General features: G+C 38.2%; 1 pseudogene across 1 annotated transcript; it reads right to left on the bottom strand.

Annotated features, from left to right (window-relative positions):
- Positions 1–6,988: 6,988 nt before the first annotated feature.
- Positions 6,989–9,655, bottom strand: LOC309808942 (DNA endonuclease RBBP8-like; annotated as a pseudogene). Its single transcript has one exon. The product of its transcript is annotated as a DNA endonuclease RBBP8-like (transcript).
- Between the last annotated feature and the right edge of the window lie 5,826 nt (positions 9,656–15,481).

Below are 15,481 nucleotides of genomic sequence, written 5' to 3'. Positions count from 1 at the left end.
AGTAGTCCTTATTTTAAAGTCTATTTTGTCTGATATGAGAATTGCTACTCCAGCTTTCTTTTGGTTTCCATTTGCATGGAATATCTTTTTCCATCCCCTTACTTTCAGTCTGTATGTGTCTCTAGGTCTGAAGTGGGTCTCTTGTAGACAGCATATAGATGGGTCTTGTTTTTGTATCCATTCAGCCACTCTGTGTCTTTTGGTGGGAGCATTTAGTCCATTTACATTTAAGGTAATTATCGATATGTATGTTCCTATTCCCATTTTCTTAATTGTTTTGGGTTCGTTATTGTAGGTCTTTTACTTCTGTTGTGTTTCTTGCCTAGAGAAGTTCCTTTAGCATTTGTTGTAAAGCTGGTTTGGTGGTGCTGAACTCTCTCAGCTTTTGCTTGTCTGTAAACGTTTTAATTTCTCCATCAAATCTGAATGAGATCCTTGCTGGGTAGAGTAATCTTGGTTGCAGGTTTTTCTCCTTCATCACTTTAATTATGTCCTGCCACTCCCTTCTGGCTTGTAGAGTTTCTGCTGAGAGATCAGCTGTTATCCTGATGGGGATTCCCCTGTGTGTTATTTGTTGTTTTTGCCTTGCTGCTTTTAATATGATTTCTTTGTGTTTAATTTTTGACAGTTTGATTAATATGTGTCTTGGCGTATTTCTCCTTGGATTTATTCTGTATGGGACTCTCTGTGCCTCCTGGACTTGATTAACTATTTCCTTTCCCATATTAGGGAAGTTTTCAACTATAATCTCTTCAAATATTTTCTCAGTCCCTTTCTTTTTCTCTTCTTCTTCTGGAACCCCTATAATTCGAATGTTGGTGCGTTTAATGTTGTCCCAGAGGTCTCTGAGACTGTCCTCTGTTCTTTTCATTCTTTTTTCTTTATTTTGCTCTGCAGCAGTTATTTCCACTATTTTATCTTCCACCTCACTTATCCGTTCTTCTGCCTCAGTTATTCTGCTATTGATCCCATCTAGAGTATTTTTTATTTCATGTATTGTGTTTTTAATTGATGCTTGATTCATCTTTAGTTCTTCTAGGTCCTTGTTAACTGTTTCTTGCATTTTGTCTATTCTATTTCCAAGATTTTGTATCTGGGAAATTGAATCTTGGATCATCTTTACCATCATTATTCTGAATTCTTTTTCAGGTAGACTGCCTATTACCTCTTCATTTGTTAGGTCTGGTGGGTTTTTATCTTGCTCCTTCTCCTGCTGTGTGTTTTTCTGTCTTCTCATTTTGCTTATGTTACTGTGTTTGGGGTCTCCTTTTTGCAGGCTGCAGGTTCGTAGTTCCTGTTGTTTTTGGTGTCTGTCCCCAGTGGCTAAGGTTGGTTTAGTGGGTTGTGTAGGCTTCCTGGTGGAGGGGACTAGTGCCTGTGTTCTGGTGGATGAGGCTGGATCTTGTCTTTCTGGTGGGCAGGTCCACGTCTGGTGGTGTGTTTTGGGGTGTCTGTGGACTTTTTATGATTTTAGGCCACCTCTCTGCTAATGGGTGGCGTTGTGTTCCTGTCTTGCTAGTTGTTTGGCTTAGGGTGTCCAGCACTGTAGCCTGCTGGTCGTTGAGTGAAGCTGGGTGCTGGTGTTGAGATGGAGATCTCTGGAAGATTTTTGCCGTTTGATATTATGTGGAGCTGGGAGGTCTCTTGTGGACCAGTGTCCTGAAGTTGGCTCTCCCACCTCAGAGGCACAGCACTGACTCCTGGCTCCTCAATTTGGGATGATGTGTTGTCTATTCATGTATTCCACAGATGCAGGGTACATCAAGTTGATTGTGGAGCTTTAATCCGCTGCTTCTGAGGCTGCTGGGAGAGGTTTCCCTTTCTCTTCTTTGTTCTCACAGCTCCTAGGTCTCAGCTTTGGATTTGGCCCCGCCTCTGCGTGTAGGTCGCCGGAGGGCGTCTGTTCTTCGCTCAGACAGGACAGGGTTAAAGGAGCAGCCTCTTCGGGGACTCTGGCTCACTCAGGCCAGGAGGGAGGGAGGGGCACGGAGTGCGGGGCGAGCCTGCAGCGGCAGAGGTCGGCGTGACGTTGCACCAGCCCGAGGCGCGCCGTGCGTTCTCCCAGGGAAGCCGCCCCTGGATCCCGGGACTCCGGCAGTGGCGGGCTGCACAGGCTCCCGGAAGGGCGGTGTGGGCAGTGACCTGCGCTCGCACACAGGCTTCTTGGCGGCGGCAGCAGCAGCCCCAGCGTCCCACGCCTGTCACTGGGCTCCGCGCTTTCAGTCGCGACTCGCGCCCGTCCGTGGAGCCCCTTTAAGCAGCGCTCTTAATCCCCTCTCCTCGCGCACCAGGAAACCAAGAGGGAAGAAAAAGTCTCTTGCCTCTTCGGCAGCTCTAGAGTTTTCCCGGACTCCCTCCCGGCTAGCTGTGGCACATTAGCCCCCTTCAGGCTGAGTTCTCGCCACCAGCCCCAGTCCTCTCCCTGCGCTCTGACCGAAGCCCGAGCCTCAGCTTCCAGCACTGCGTGCTCCGGCGGGCGAGCAGACAAGCCTCTCGGGCTGGTGAGTGCCGCTCGGCACCGATCCTCTGTGCGGGAATCTCTCCGCTTTGCCCTACCCAGGTATGTGGGGAGTTTCTTGCCTTTTGGGAGGTCTGGGGTCTTCTGCCAGCGTTCAGTAGGTGTTCTGTAGGAGTTGTTCCACGTGTAGCTGTATTTCTGGTGTATCCGTGGGGAGGAAGGTGATCTCCGCGTCTTACTCTTCCGCCATCTTACCCGGAAGTCTCGGAAATTCTTTTACAGTTCTGTAGGTGAGAAATTCAGTATCAACATGGTGGTAGGGTAACAATTCCAGAAGTTCTATGGGAGATTCCATTCTTGACCTCTTTTACCTTCATCATTCCTTGGCTGCATCATTCCAACCTCTGCCTGTCTTCACATGACCATCTCTCCTGTGTGTGACTTTCTCTGCCTCTCTCCTATAAGGACACTTGTGATCAATTCCTCTCAAAATCCTTAACTTAGTTGCATGTACAAAGACTTTTTTTTCCCCAAATAAGGTAATATTTGCAAGTTCCAGGAATTAGGACTTGATATCTTTGGATAACCATTATTCAACCTACTGCAGTAGGTGTGTCACTCAGGGCATTTGTTTTCAAGCAACGGGAATTGACCCTGGTTGTCTTAGAAGAGCAGGAATCTATTGCAGGATGACATTGGCAGCTCACAGCTGATGAACACCTGAAGGTCAGCTTGGGCAATGATAAATAACACAGAAGTATGTGTCCAGAGGCCAAGAAGTAGGTACATTCTGCCCCAGGACAATGAGGACAATGTCACTGTGAATAAATTATAACCAACCTTTTTCCTTTGAGTTCCTTGATCAAGATAAAAAGTCGTTCTCCAGGGTGTCTGGTTAGCTGAGTCTAAGTCACGTTTCAAGTCTCTGCTTCTCAAGGGCTGAAAGATGGGGCACATCCTGCCACAAATGAGTATTCCCAAATAGAAGAGCAGCTAGATGTTAAACAGTTAAAAAAGGAAAGCATCCAGTATAGAGAATAACTATATTCCTCAATTAAAAAATATGAAGAAACAGATACTAAAACCAGTAAGTGGGAAAATAGGATCAAATTGCAGGGCTGCTAGCTCCATAATTTATAATTTCACTCAGTGATGCTACCTTCTGCTACACCAAAATTCACATTATTTACAGAAGAATTTTGCATTAATAAAGTAATTAATTACATATATTTCCCCTTATTCACAAGATAAAAAAATGTCAAAAACTTTAGGAACTAATTTGAATGAGAGTTAGGCTCTCCACATTTATGGGGTATAAAAACATTCAAACTTCATCCTTCAAGTGAATATTAAACAGAAATATTTCAAATCTAATTCTGAAAAATTCTATCTTTTAAATAATGCTGTCATTACTCAAAGCAATTTTGGAACTCCTATTTTAAAAATTAGCACTTTTATGTTTTAAGGACCAACCATGCATGTTTAAATTATGTTATTAAGCCTACTCAAATATTTGTTCTAAATAAAATTCTGGGGGAAAAAAGATGCTTTTAAGAAATGTTTTTCAGGGATTTCCCTGGTGGCACAGTTGTTAAGAATCCGCCTGCCAATGCAGGGGACACGTGTTCAATCCCTGGTCCGGGAAGATCCCACATGCCGCAGAGTAACTAAACCCGTGCACCACAACTACTGAGCCTGTGTTTTAGAGCCCGTGAGCTACAACTACTGAGCCCATGTGCCACAACTACTGAAGCCTGTGCATCCTAGAACCCACTTGTTGCAACTACTGAGCCTGCATACGGCAACTACTGAAGCTCACACACCTAGAGCCCATGCTCCGCAACAAGAGAAGCCACCACAGTGAGAAGTCCGTGCACTACACCGAAGAGTAACCACCACTTGCCACAATTAGAGAAAGCCCTCATGCAGCAATGAAGACCCAGTGCAGCCAAAAAAAAAAAAAAAAGGAAAAGAAAGAAAGAAATGTTTTTGGGCATACATTTTAGTCTGCAACAAACTGGTCAAAATTGCTCATTGCTACAGAAACCACTAAATTTAGATTTCTTGTTGTATAAAAAGTTAAAAGAAGAGAAAGACACCAATCTTTATGGAGATAGTCATGACTTGCCAGCTTTGAAAGAAAAAATCTCTATAGTTAAAGAAACTAAGAGAGTTTATATACCTATTTCAAGATCTTAGAGCTAGTACACAGTCAGAATTTTAATACTGGACTTAACACAAAAGCCATGCAAATTTTTCAACTTAAAAAAAATAAAGTGGATTTATCTCAATTTCCTTTTCAAAAGACAAGTGCTTTGGTAATACAGCTAAGAAAAAAATATGGATTTAAAATGTTTTCTTTGTTTATTTTTTGTTTCTCTTACTTAATGCAAATTTGAGAGAATTTCCGAGAAAGAGAGCTTGGAAAGAAGGACACAGATTTCAATAGCAAATAATTCCTTCCTTGTTTACCAAGAAAAGGCAAAACAAGATTATGATTTAAACCAAATACTTAGTAAAGTATTGAATTACATAAATTCATTCTTTCTATTAAAAATTTCTTAATTCTAAGTTTAGTTGTTTTAATGAGTATTTCTCATCAATTAAAAACCAGCATATGAAAGAGAAAACACTTTTCTCTCATTCAGTTAACCATTAAATGACTACTTTTTCAGATTAAATCAGGACACATGATTCAGTTTTGTCAGGACACAGTTTCAAATAATTGAAATTAAGGTTTTCCAGAACATTAAACAAACTCAATGTTTACTGTTATATAAATAAGTACTTAATGGGGAGTCCAGTGCTCAGAGTCTGATATTCAAGTGGCAAACATAAGAGCATGTTTTAACTCTTAACAAGCTGAAGTCATTCCTTGCTACTTAGAAGATTTTTCCCACCATAACACAAAGACCTTGGAATCTGCAAAGATCTAGGTCATTAAGACTGAAGATTTACTGGGGAACTATTTTCTTGTTTTTCTAAATGTTAAAAATTAATAATCCCTGAAAATTTTTTTCTGAGGTTTTGGACTCACTCTCAGAGGGAGAAGAGTGGTGGGTAAAATTCCTGCCATTGTAATGTTTATGAGAATTGAAACACAGTTGTTTATTTTTCTAAGTAGATTGGGACCTCTGACATCTTCTGTGTGAACTGGTAACTTCTTTGTATATATTTATACACGTTATAAAAATCATAAGGAAGGGAGTGAATATGTACATTTTCTCATCTGATTAAAGAGAAGACTGTGTTACTCAGCAAAGGGATTGTTGTCCAACACACATAAACACCAATACTATGGCTGTATGACTTGCAGTTTTGTTCTGTTTCTTTTGAAAAACAACTCAGTATTCTGTTAAGAATAAGATAGGGCCATTTTCAGCTGGGGTACAAGCTCTCCCTTTTCATTCCTCAGTCTTGAGGGATAGTGGGTGATGACCCACTCTAGCTTCTTCTTGCTTATATGGGATAAAGGTCTGGGTTTGTGGAATAAAATTGTTTCACATTCTCATGAGTCCTAAGGTGAGGCCAAGGCTTTGGGTCTGGACTTTTATGTTCAATGAATGTCATATGGGTTGGGGTGTGGGGGATTAAAGATATGAGACAAACAACAAATATAGAGCTTGACAAGAAGGATAAATCTTAGCAAGCACAAATCATTGACACTTAGTTTAGGTAATCCCTCTAATATAGACTTTATTCCTAATGGGTTCCATGAGAAATATTTCCTAAAAGATCAAATCCAGGCTCTTGTGATGATACTTTTTTGGAGCCAAGTAGCCTACTGTCCAATTTTTATATAAGTTGGTTTCAACCTCTGATGTGATATTAATATATACACAATAGGAGATACTGGCAACTACATATATGCCTCCTTTTTCTGCTAAAATATAATCTGAAGCAATGCTATTGTCAAATATTATTTTGTCTCAAGAATCTGGAGCCCTCTGCTGGGAGGCTATGGCTTGAGCTGAATCATTAGCTACTATTTCTAAAATAAGATAAAAAAATCATAATTATAAGGGGAGACTTTGGGACCATAAGTTTGCAGCTGGCAGCTGCTAGCGGATATTGTTTTGAGAAGAGATGATCCTTGAGTCTGATACAGTTCAGAAAATTCAAGTTCTCCATAATATAGGAATGTGTCTCAAACCACATCCATGATGGCCACCCCAGCTCTATTTTGGATGCCTGAATCACAGTTACTTCATTTTGATTTGTATTTATTCATTGTTTTTTATATTCAAAATTGTAATTAGGTATTACCAAAATAAAGTAACGAACAACTCAAGTTAGATTGCAAAATGAAAGCACCTTAATATTTAAAGGTGCAAAAGCAAGAGAATACAACATAAACTTATCCACATTTTTAAATAGTTGTCTATGGGATGGGTAAATGCCATTTGAAAACATTTTCAATAGAAAAATCATTTATAAATTAGCTTACAGAAGATCAAAAAATTCAATGTTTAATACCAACTTTAACTATAAATAACTAAAAATAAAATTGTCCCCTCTCCTGTTTTTGCTTCAACATTTATGCCTTCTGCTCTTTGCCTTTTGGAGAAAATATTGCATGGTAAGGCTACCGTCTTTTTGTACAAGGACAAGGGTCAAGATTTTCTTTAATGTAACCTTTTTCCATACAACTCTGAGTGGAAGGAAAACCAACTTCCCAGAAATTCTCTGGTGTGTTGGCTGGAATGAGGTGAAATCTTGAGCAGGAAGCCAACTTCTTTTCTTTTTCTTCTGCTGGAAAATCTGCATAATAAATTTCATATTCCTTACATGTGTGTCCAAGCAATTTTCTTCTTTATTCCTCAATATGAGGAAAATTTCGTAAGCTAGTCTCTCTCTATCTTCAAAATATGTTGCATAAATTCTTTCTGTTTGACTTTATCTTGTTCATCACCAGAAGAGTTTTTGTTTTTGTTTTTGTTTTTGTAGTAGTTGACAGCTCCTTCTCTTCATCTGCTACTTGGGGGAAGCTCTCTGCCAAACAGGATTCATATTCTTCATGTGTAGTCCAGTCAAATATATCTTCCAAGCTATCATTCATTTTTCTTTCTCTATTTGAACATTTTTCTCCCTTCTGCTCTTGCTTCTTCATTTTTAAAAGCATAGTTTCACTAACCAACACAAAGTCCATGTCCACCACCTCTTCTCCTGCTAATCTTGACTGACTGCCATCCTTCATATCTATTACAGTAATATACATTTTACACTGAGAAAAGTCTGCTCCTGGAGCTATACTTCACTGGATGTTTTCAATGGATACATCTTCATTGTTTTGTAGAGACTTTGTTTTAGCAATTCTACATGGATTTAACTGAAGAACTGATGCAAGTTAACATGTTCCATGGACTGACCTGGTTTTTATGTTTATAGGCTCATGAGAACCAGCACCCTTCACATCATGAAAAATATTCTCTGTCTCCAAGCCTTTACATGGACGTAAATGGATTTTAAATATAGGATTTTCTTCCTTTATTCGTAACAGTGTTTTATTTTCTGAAGATTTACTCAAGGACTGCAAAAGGGGCTCCTGTAAACAGAGCTCTTCTGGGGAATCTTTGATTAACCCACAGCTCCTACTCAAGGCCTTATGTCTTGAGGAAGAGCCCTTTGGAACGGGCTTCAAAGCCTCATAGAGAGTCACTTGCTTAAATCTGATTTTAGAGTTCTCACTTCCTTGGCTTTTCTCTTGACACTGAATAGCTGAAAATCAATCAGATCCAGAAGTTTACCCATTACATAGTCTCCATTCATGGAAGAATGACTATCCAGTGGAAAAGAAAAAAGCATTTTCTTTATCAAAGGAGGCTTGGGGACAGCTTACTTCATCTTCACTTTCTTCCTCAATTTTCTTCCATTTGGTTCTGCTTCCCAATGATTTCAGGGGTACCACATGTTTATCTTTATCAGTAACAGTATCTTTAATGTGATCAATACTATCCTGTTCATTTATGGATTCACTTGCATTTTTATTTATAAGCATCTGCTTATTAGAAGATGACTGGTTAGTGATCTTGTTCACTTCAGCCCCAAGATTATGATGTGTGAAAAGGCCACCATCTTCAGATTTTGATATAGGTTTCTCTGATCCAGAATTAGAAGTGTTGCTGAAAGGCACTGTTTTCAGATTTCTTCCCCCTCAGTTTCTAAAAGAGAAGGGGACAAACTTATACTCAAACCTAAACTACTTTTCACATTAGAGGTAGCTCCAAATAGAAGAGATCATACTCGACTAGTCAATTCTTCTTGAGGAGGAGTCTTTGAATTAGAATATGAAAATCTTAAACTATCTTCACTATTTCTTCTAGATTCCTCAAAGCGTTGTTTTTTGTGGTCTCCTTCCCGACAGTGGTAAATCTCATCCCGAAGAGGGCTCCTAGGGCCTCGAGATTCAGATTTGTCTTGAACACTAAGTCCAAGTGTTTCAGCAACAATTATAGATAAATTATCAGGAGGATAACTGCTTTTTCCATATGTTTTAGCCATTGGAGCTTGACTCTGATCACAAGTGTCAGCCACTAGAATTTCACTTTCATTAGCTTTATGTCATAGATGAGTTGAAGACTTTGGGACTTTTCTCATTTTATGTGTACACCCAGAGTGCTCCAATTTAGTATGTGTTTGTTCTACATATTAGACAAGGAAGTTCTCCTTTCTTTGTAGTCAGTTAGCACCAGAAGATGAAAAGGTTCTTATGGTGAATCTGGAATAACATCTTCCTCAGATTCAAGATCAGTTGCTTGATGCTGTTGATCATACTCAATTTTCTGCTGCAGCTGTTCAGAAAGCTGTTTATTTTCTTCCTGTAGAGTAGTCTGTTCATTCACAAGCTCTGTGATAAGTTTAAGATTCTGCTGTGGAATATTTTCAAACTCTTGCTGTTTCTTCCACATATGATCTTTGGTTACAGCACAGTGATCACATAATCCTGCTCTTAATAGGTCTTCTAAAACTTTAATGGTTTCATAGAGGACTTTCTCTTGCTCTCTCAGCTGTTGATTTTTGGTGAAGAATTCTTCTAGTCTACATCTAAAATTCATCGCTTTTTCAGTTTGTTTACTTTTATTGTAAATTTTTTACTTCTTTATCATGGTACTCCTTTAGTTTTGTCCAAAGATCCTTAAAGTTATTAGATACATCAGCAGAACTAGAGCTTCCACAACTGCTTCTGGAGATGTTCATCTTGCTTAATATGCTCTACACTTCTACTGCTTAATGACCTTTTCTGTTACATTATATAGGTCTGAAGTTGTTTTTGGCTAGTTTAAATACCCAAGGTCACACTGCTAGGACATGTCTCTGTCATGGCTGGAACTCAAGTTGTGATGCCAATGAACTCCAAATACTTGGCTTGCAAGTTGCCTTGAGATTTTTGAAAGCCCAAACAGAGAAGCGAGCATGCTCTGGGGCTGGGAGGAGACAGCTGTTTGTTTTTCTCCTCATTCCCTCACTGTACTGCCAAAGCGCCAGGGGCCAAGTCATGCCCCCGGGGCAGCCACACTTTCCAGGGCTGAGGGAGGGCCCAAAGGGCTGTCAGCCCCACTCACCCTGCCCCGTCCTCCCATTTTTATTTTTATATTTTTTATTTTATTTATTTTTTTATACAACAGCAGGTTCTTATTAGTCATCCAGTTTATACACATCAGTGTATACATGTCAATCCCGATCTCCCAATTCATCACACCACCACCCACCACTTTCTCCCCTTGGTGTCCATACATTTGTTCTCTACATCTGTGTCTAAATTTCTGCCTTGCAAACTGGTTCATCTGTACCATTTTTCTAGGTTCCACATATATGCCTTAATATAAGATATTTGTTTTTCTCTTTCTGACTTACTTCACTCCATATGACAGTCTCTAAATCCAACCACGTCTCTACAAATGACCCAATTTCATTGCTTTTTATGGCTGAGTAATATTCCATTGTACATATGTACCACAACTTCTTTATTCATTCATCTGTCAATGGGCATTAAAGTTGCTTCCATGACCTAGCTATTGTAAATAGTGCTGCAGTGAACATTGGGGTGCATGAGTCTTTTTGAATTATGGTTTTCTTTGGGTGTATGCCCAGTAGTGGGATTGCTGTGTAATATGGTAATTCTATTTTTAGTTTTTTAAGGAACCTCCATACTGTTCTCCATAGTGGCTGTATCAATTTACATTCCCACCAACAGTGCAAGAGGGTTCCCTTTTCTCCACACCCTCTCCAGCATTTGTTGTTTGTAGATTTTCTGATGATGCCCATTCTAACTGGTGTGAGGTGATAGCTCATTGTAGTTTTGATTTGCATTTCTCTAATAATTAGGGATGTTGAGCAGCTTTTCATGTGCTTCTTATCCATCTGTATGTCTTCTTTGGAGAAACGTCTATTTAGGTCTTCTGTCCATTTTTTGATTGGGTGGTTGTTTTTTTTTAATATTGAGCTGCATGAGCTGTTTATATAATTTGGAGATTAATCCTTTATCTGTTGATTCATTTGCAAATATTTTCTCCCATTCTGAGGGTTGTCTTTTCACCTTGTTTATGGTTTCCTTTGCTATGCAAAAGCTTTTAAGTTTCATTAGGTCCCAGTTGTTTATTTTTGTTTTTATTTCCTTTACTCTAGGAGGTGGATCAAAAAAGATCTTGCTGTGATTTATGTCAAAGGGTGTCCTTCCTATGTTTTCCTCTAAGAGTTTTTTAGTGTCTGGTCTTACATTTAGGTCTCCAATCCATTTTGAGTTTATTTTTGTGTATGGTGTGAGGGAGTGTTCTAATTTTATTCATTCACATGTAGCTGTCCAGTTTTCTCAACACCACTTATTGAAGAGACTGTCTTTTCTCCATTGTATTTCCTTGACTCCTTTCTCATAGATTAGTTGACCACAAGTGTGTGGGTTTATTTCTGGTGTTTCTATCTTGTTCCATTGATCTATATTTCTGTTTTTGTCCCAGTACCACATTGTCTTGATTACTGTAGCTTTGTAGTATAGTCTGAAGTCAGGGAGTCTGATTCCTCCAGCTCTGTTTTTTCCCCTCAAGACTGCTTTGGCTATTCTGGGTCTTTTGTGTCTCCATATAAATTTTAAGATTTTTTTGTTCTAGTTCCATAAAAAATGCCATTGGTAATTTGATAAGGATTACATTGAATCTGTAGATTGCTTTGTGTATATAGTCATTTGCACAATGTTGATTTTTCCAATCCAAGAACATGGTATATCTATCCATCTATTTTTATCATCTTTAGTTTCTTTCATCAGTGTCTTATAGTTTTTTGCATACAGGTCTTTTGTCTCCCTAGGTAGGTTTATTCCTAGGTATTTTATTCTTTTTGATGCAACGGTAAATGGGAGTGTTTCTTCAATTTCTCTTTCAGATTTTTTATCATTAGTGTATAGAAATGGAAGAAATTTTTGTGCATTAATTTAGTATCCTGCAACTTTGCCAAATTCATTGATTAGCTCTAGTAGTTTTCTGGTGGCATCTTTAGGATTCTCTATGTATTGTATCACGTCATCTGCAAACAGTGACAGTTTTACTTCTTTTCCAATTTGTATTCCTTTTATTTAATTTTCCTCTCTGATTGCTGTGGCTAGGACTTCCAAAACTATGTTGAATAACAGTGATGAGAGTTGATATCCTTGTCTTGTTCCTGATCTTAGAGGAAATGCTTTCAGTTTTTCACCATTGAGCATGATGTTTGCTGTGGGTTTGTCATATATGGCCTTCATTATGTTGAGGTAGCTTCCCTCTATGAACACTTTCTGGAGAGTTTTTATCGTAAATGGGTGTTGAATTTTGTCAAAAGCTTTTTCTACATCTATTGAGATGATCATATGGTTTTTATTCTTCACTTTGTTAATATCATGTATCACATTGGTTGCTTTGCATATATTAAAGAATCCTTGCATCACTGGGATAAATCCCACTTGATCATGGTGTATGATCTTTCTAATGTGTTGTTGGATTCTTTTTGTTAGTATTTTGTTGAGGAGTTTTGCATCTATATTCATCAGTGATACTGGTCTGTAATTTTCATTTTTTGTAGTGTCTTTGTCTGGTTTTGGTATCAGCGTGTTGGTGGCCTCATAGAGTGAGTTTGGGAGTGTTCATTCCTCTGCAATTTTTTGGAAGAGTTTGAGAAGGATGGGTATTAGCTCTTCTCTAAATGTTTGATAGAATTCACCTGTGAAGACATCTGGTCTTGGACTTCTGTTTGTCAGAAGATTTTTAATCACAGTTTCAATTTCATTACTTGTGATTATCTGTTCATATTTTCTATTTCTTCCTGGTTCAGTCTTGGAAGGTTACACCTTTCTAAGAATTTGTCCATTTCTTCCAGGTTGTCCATTTTATTGGCATACAGTTGCTTGTAGTAGTCTCTTACGATGCTTTGTATTTCTGTGGTGTCTGTTGTAACTTCTCCTTTTTCATTTCTAATAGTATTGATTTGAGCCCTCTCCCTGTTTTTCTTGATGGGTCTGGCTAAAGGTTTATCAATTTTGTTTATCTTCTCAAAGAACCAGCTTTTAGTTTTATTGATCTTTGCTATTGTTTTCTTTGTTTTAGTTCTTTTATTTTTGCTCGGATCTTTATTATTTCTCTCCTTCTGCTAACTTTGGGTATTGTTTGCTCTTCTTTCTCTAGTTCCCTTAAGTGTAAGGTTAGATTGGTTATTTGAGATTTTTCTTATTTCTTGACATAGGCTTGTATAGCTTTAAACTTCCCTGTTACAACTGCTTTTGCTACATCCCATAGGTTTTGGGTCATCGTGTTTTCATTGTCATTTGTCTCTAGGTATTTTTTGATTTCCTCTTTGATTTCTTCAGTGATCTCTTAGTTATTTAGTAATGTATTGTTTAGCTTCCATGTGTTTTTGTTTTTTACGTTTTTTTCCCATGTAATTGATTTCTAATCTCATAGCATTGTGGTCAGAAAAGATGCTTGATATGATTTTGATTTTCTTAAATTTACTGAGGCTTGATTTGTGACCCAATATGTAATCTATCTTGGAAAATATTCCATTGGCACTTGAGAAAAAAGTTTAATCTGCTGCCTCTGAATGGAATGTCCTATAAATATCAATTAAATCTTTCTGGTCTATTGTTTCATTTAAAGCTTCTGTTTCCTTATTAATTTTCTGTTTGGATGATCTGTCCATTGTTTAAGTGAGGTGTTAAAGTCCCCCACTATTATTGTGTTACTGTTGATTTCCTCTTTTATAGCTGTTAGCAGTTGCCTTATGTATTGAGGTGCTTTTATGTTGGGTACATATATATTTATAATTGTCATATCTTCTTCTTGGATTGATCCCTTGATCATTATGTAGTGTCCTTCCTTGTCTCTTGTAACATTCTTTATTTTAATGTCTATTTTATCTGATATGAGTATTGCTACTCCAGCTTTATTTCCATTTGCATGGAATAACTTTTTCCATCCCCTCACTTTCAGTCTGTATGTGTCCCTAGATTTGAAGTGGGTCTCCTGTAGATAGTACATATATTAGTCTTGTTTTTGTATCTATTCAGCAAGCCTGTGTCTTTTGTTTGGAGCATTTAATCCATTGATGTTTAAGGTAATTATTGATATTTATGTCCCTATGACCATTTTCTTCATTGTTTTGGGTTTGTTTTTGTAGGTCCTTTTCTTCTCTTGTGTTTCCCACTTAGAGAAGTTCCTTTAGCATTTGTTGTAGAGCTGATTTGGTGGTGCTGAATTCTCTTAGCTTTTGTTTTACTTAAAGCTTTCAATTTCTCCATCAAATCTGAATGAGATCCTTTCTGGGTAGAGTAATCTTGGTTGTAGGTTCTTCCCTTTCATCATTTTAAGTATATCATGCCACTCCCTTCTGGCTTGTAGAGTTTCTGCTGAGAAATCAGCTGTTAACCTTATGCGAGTTCCCTTGTCTGTTATTTGTCATTTTCCCCTTGCTGCTTTCAATACTTTTCTTTGTGTTTAATTTTTGCCAATTCTATTACTATGTTTCTCGGCATGTTTCCCCTTGGGTTTATCCTGTATGGGGCTGTCTGTGCTTCCCGGACTTGGGTGGCTATTTCCTTTCCCATGTTATGGAAGTTTTTGACTATAATCACTTCAAATATTTTGAGTTCTTTCTCTCTCTCTTCTCCTCTGGGACCCCTATAATGTGAATGTTATTGTGTTTAATGTTGTCCCAGCAGTCTCTTAGGCTGTCTTCATTTCTTTACATTATTATTATTTATTTATTTATTTATTCTGTTCTGCAGCAGTGAATTCCACAATTCTGTCTTCCAGGTCACTTATCCGTTCTTCTGCCTCAGTTATTCTGCTATTGATTCCTTCTAGTGTAGTTTTCATTTCAGTTATTTTATTGTTCATCCCTGTTTGTTTGTTCTTTAATTCTTCTAGATCTTTGTTAAATATTTATTGCATCTTCTTGATCTTTGCCTCCATTCTTTTTCCGAGGTCCTGGATCATTTTCACTATCATTATTCTGAATTTTTTTTTTTTTGGACAGTTGCCTATGTCCACTTCATTTAGTTTTTTTTTCTGGGAGTTTGTCTTGTTCCTTCATCTGGTACATAGCCTTCTGCCTTTTCATCTTGTCTATCTTTCTGTGAATGTGGTTTTTGTTCCACAGGCTGCAGGATTGTAGTTCTTCTTGCTTCTGCTGTCTGCCCTCTGGTGGATGAGGCTATCTAAGATGCTTGTGCAAGTTTCCTGATGGGAGGGACTGGTGGTGGGTAGAGGTGACTGTTTCTGTGGTGGACAGAGCTCAGTAAAACTTTCCTCTTTTGATTTTTAAATGCATTTATTTCTTTAATGGTTAAAGCAGATGCACAATGTATGTTTGACAGGCTACAAGACATCATAAAATATATGTTAAATCATGAATAAGGCAGAATGGCTTCCCTGTACCTCAATACATAAAGATTTACCCCATGCTTTCCTCCTTTTGACTGCAAACCTTTTGATAGAATGCACTGATAAACAAAATATTTGCCCCTCAATACCAGAGTTGTTACTGAATGTCCTGTGTCCATCA

Source organism: Mesoplodon mirus, assembly GCF_964341445.2.
Source record: "Mesoplodon mirus genome assembly, chromosome: 7".
NCBI lineage: Eukaryota > Metazoa > Chordata > Mammalia > Artiodactyla > Ziphiidae > Mesoplodon > Mesoplodon mirus.
Note: the sequence above shows the minus strand (reverse complement) of the source record. Positions and strands in the feature narration are given on the sequence as shown.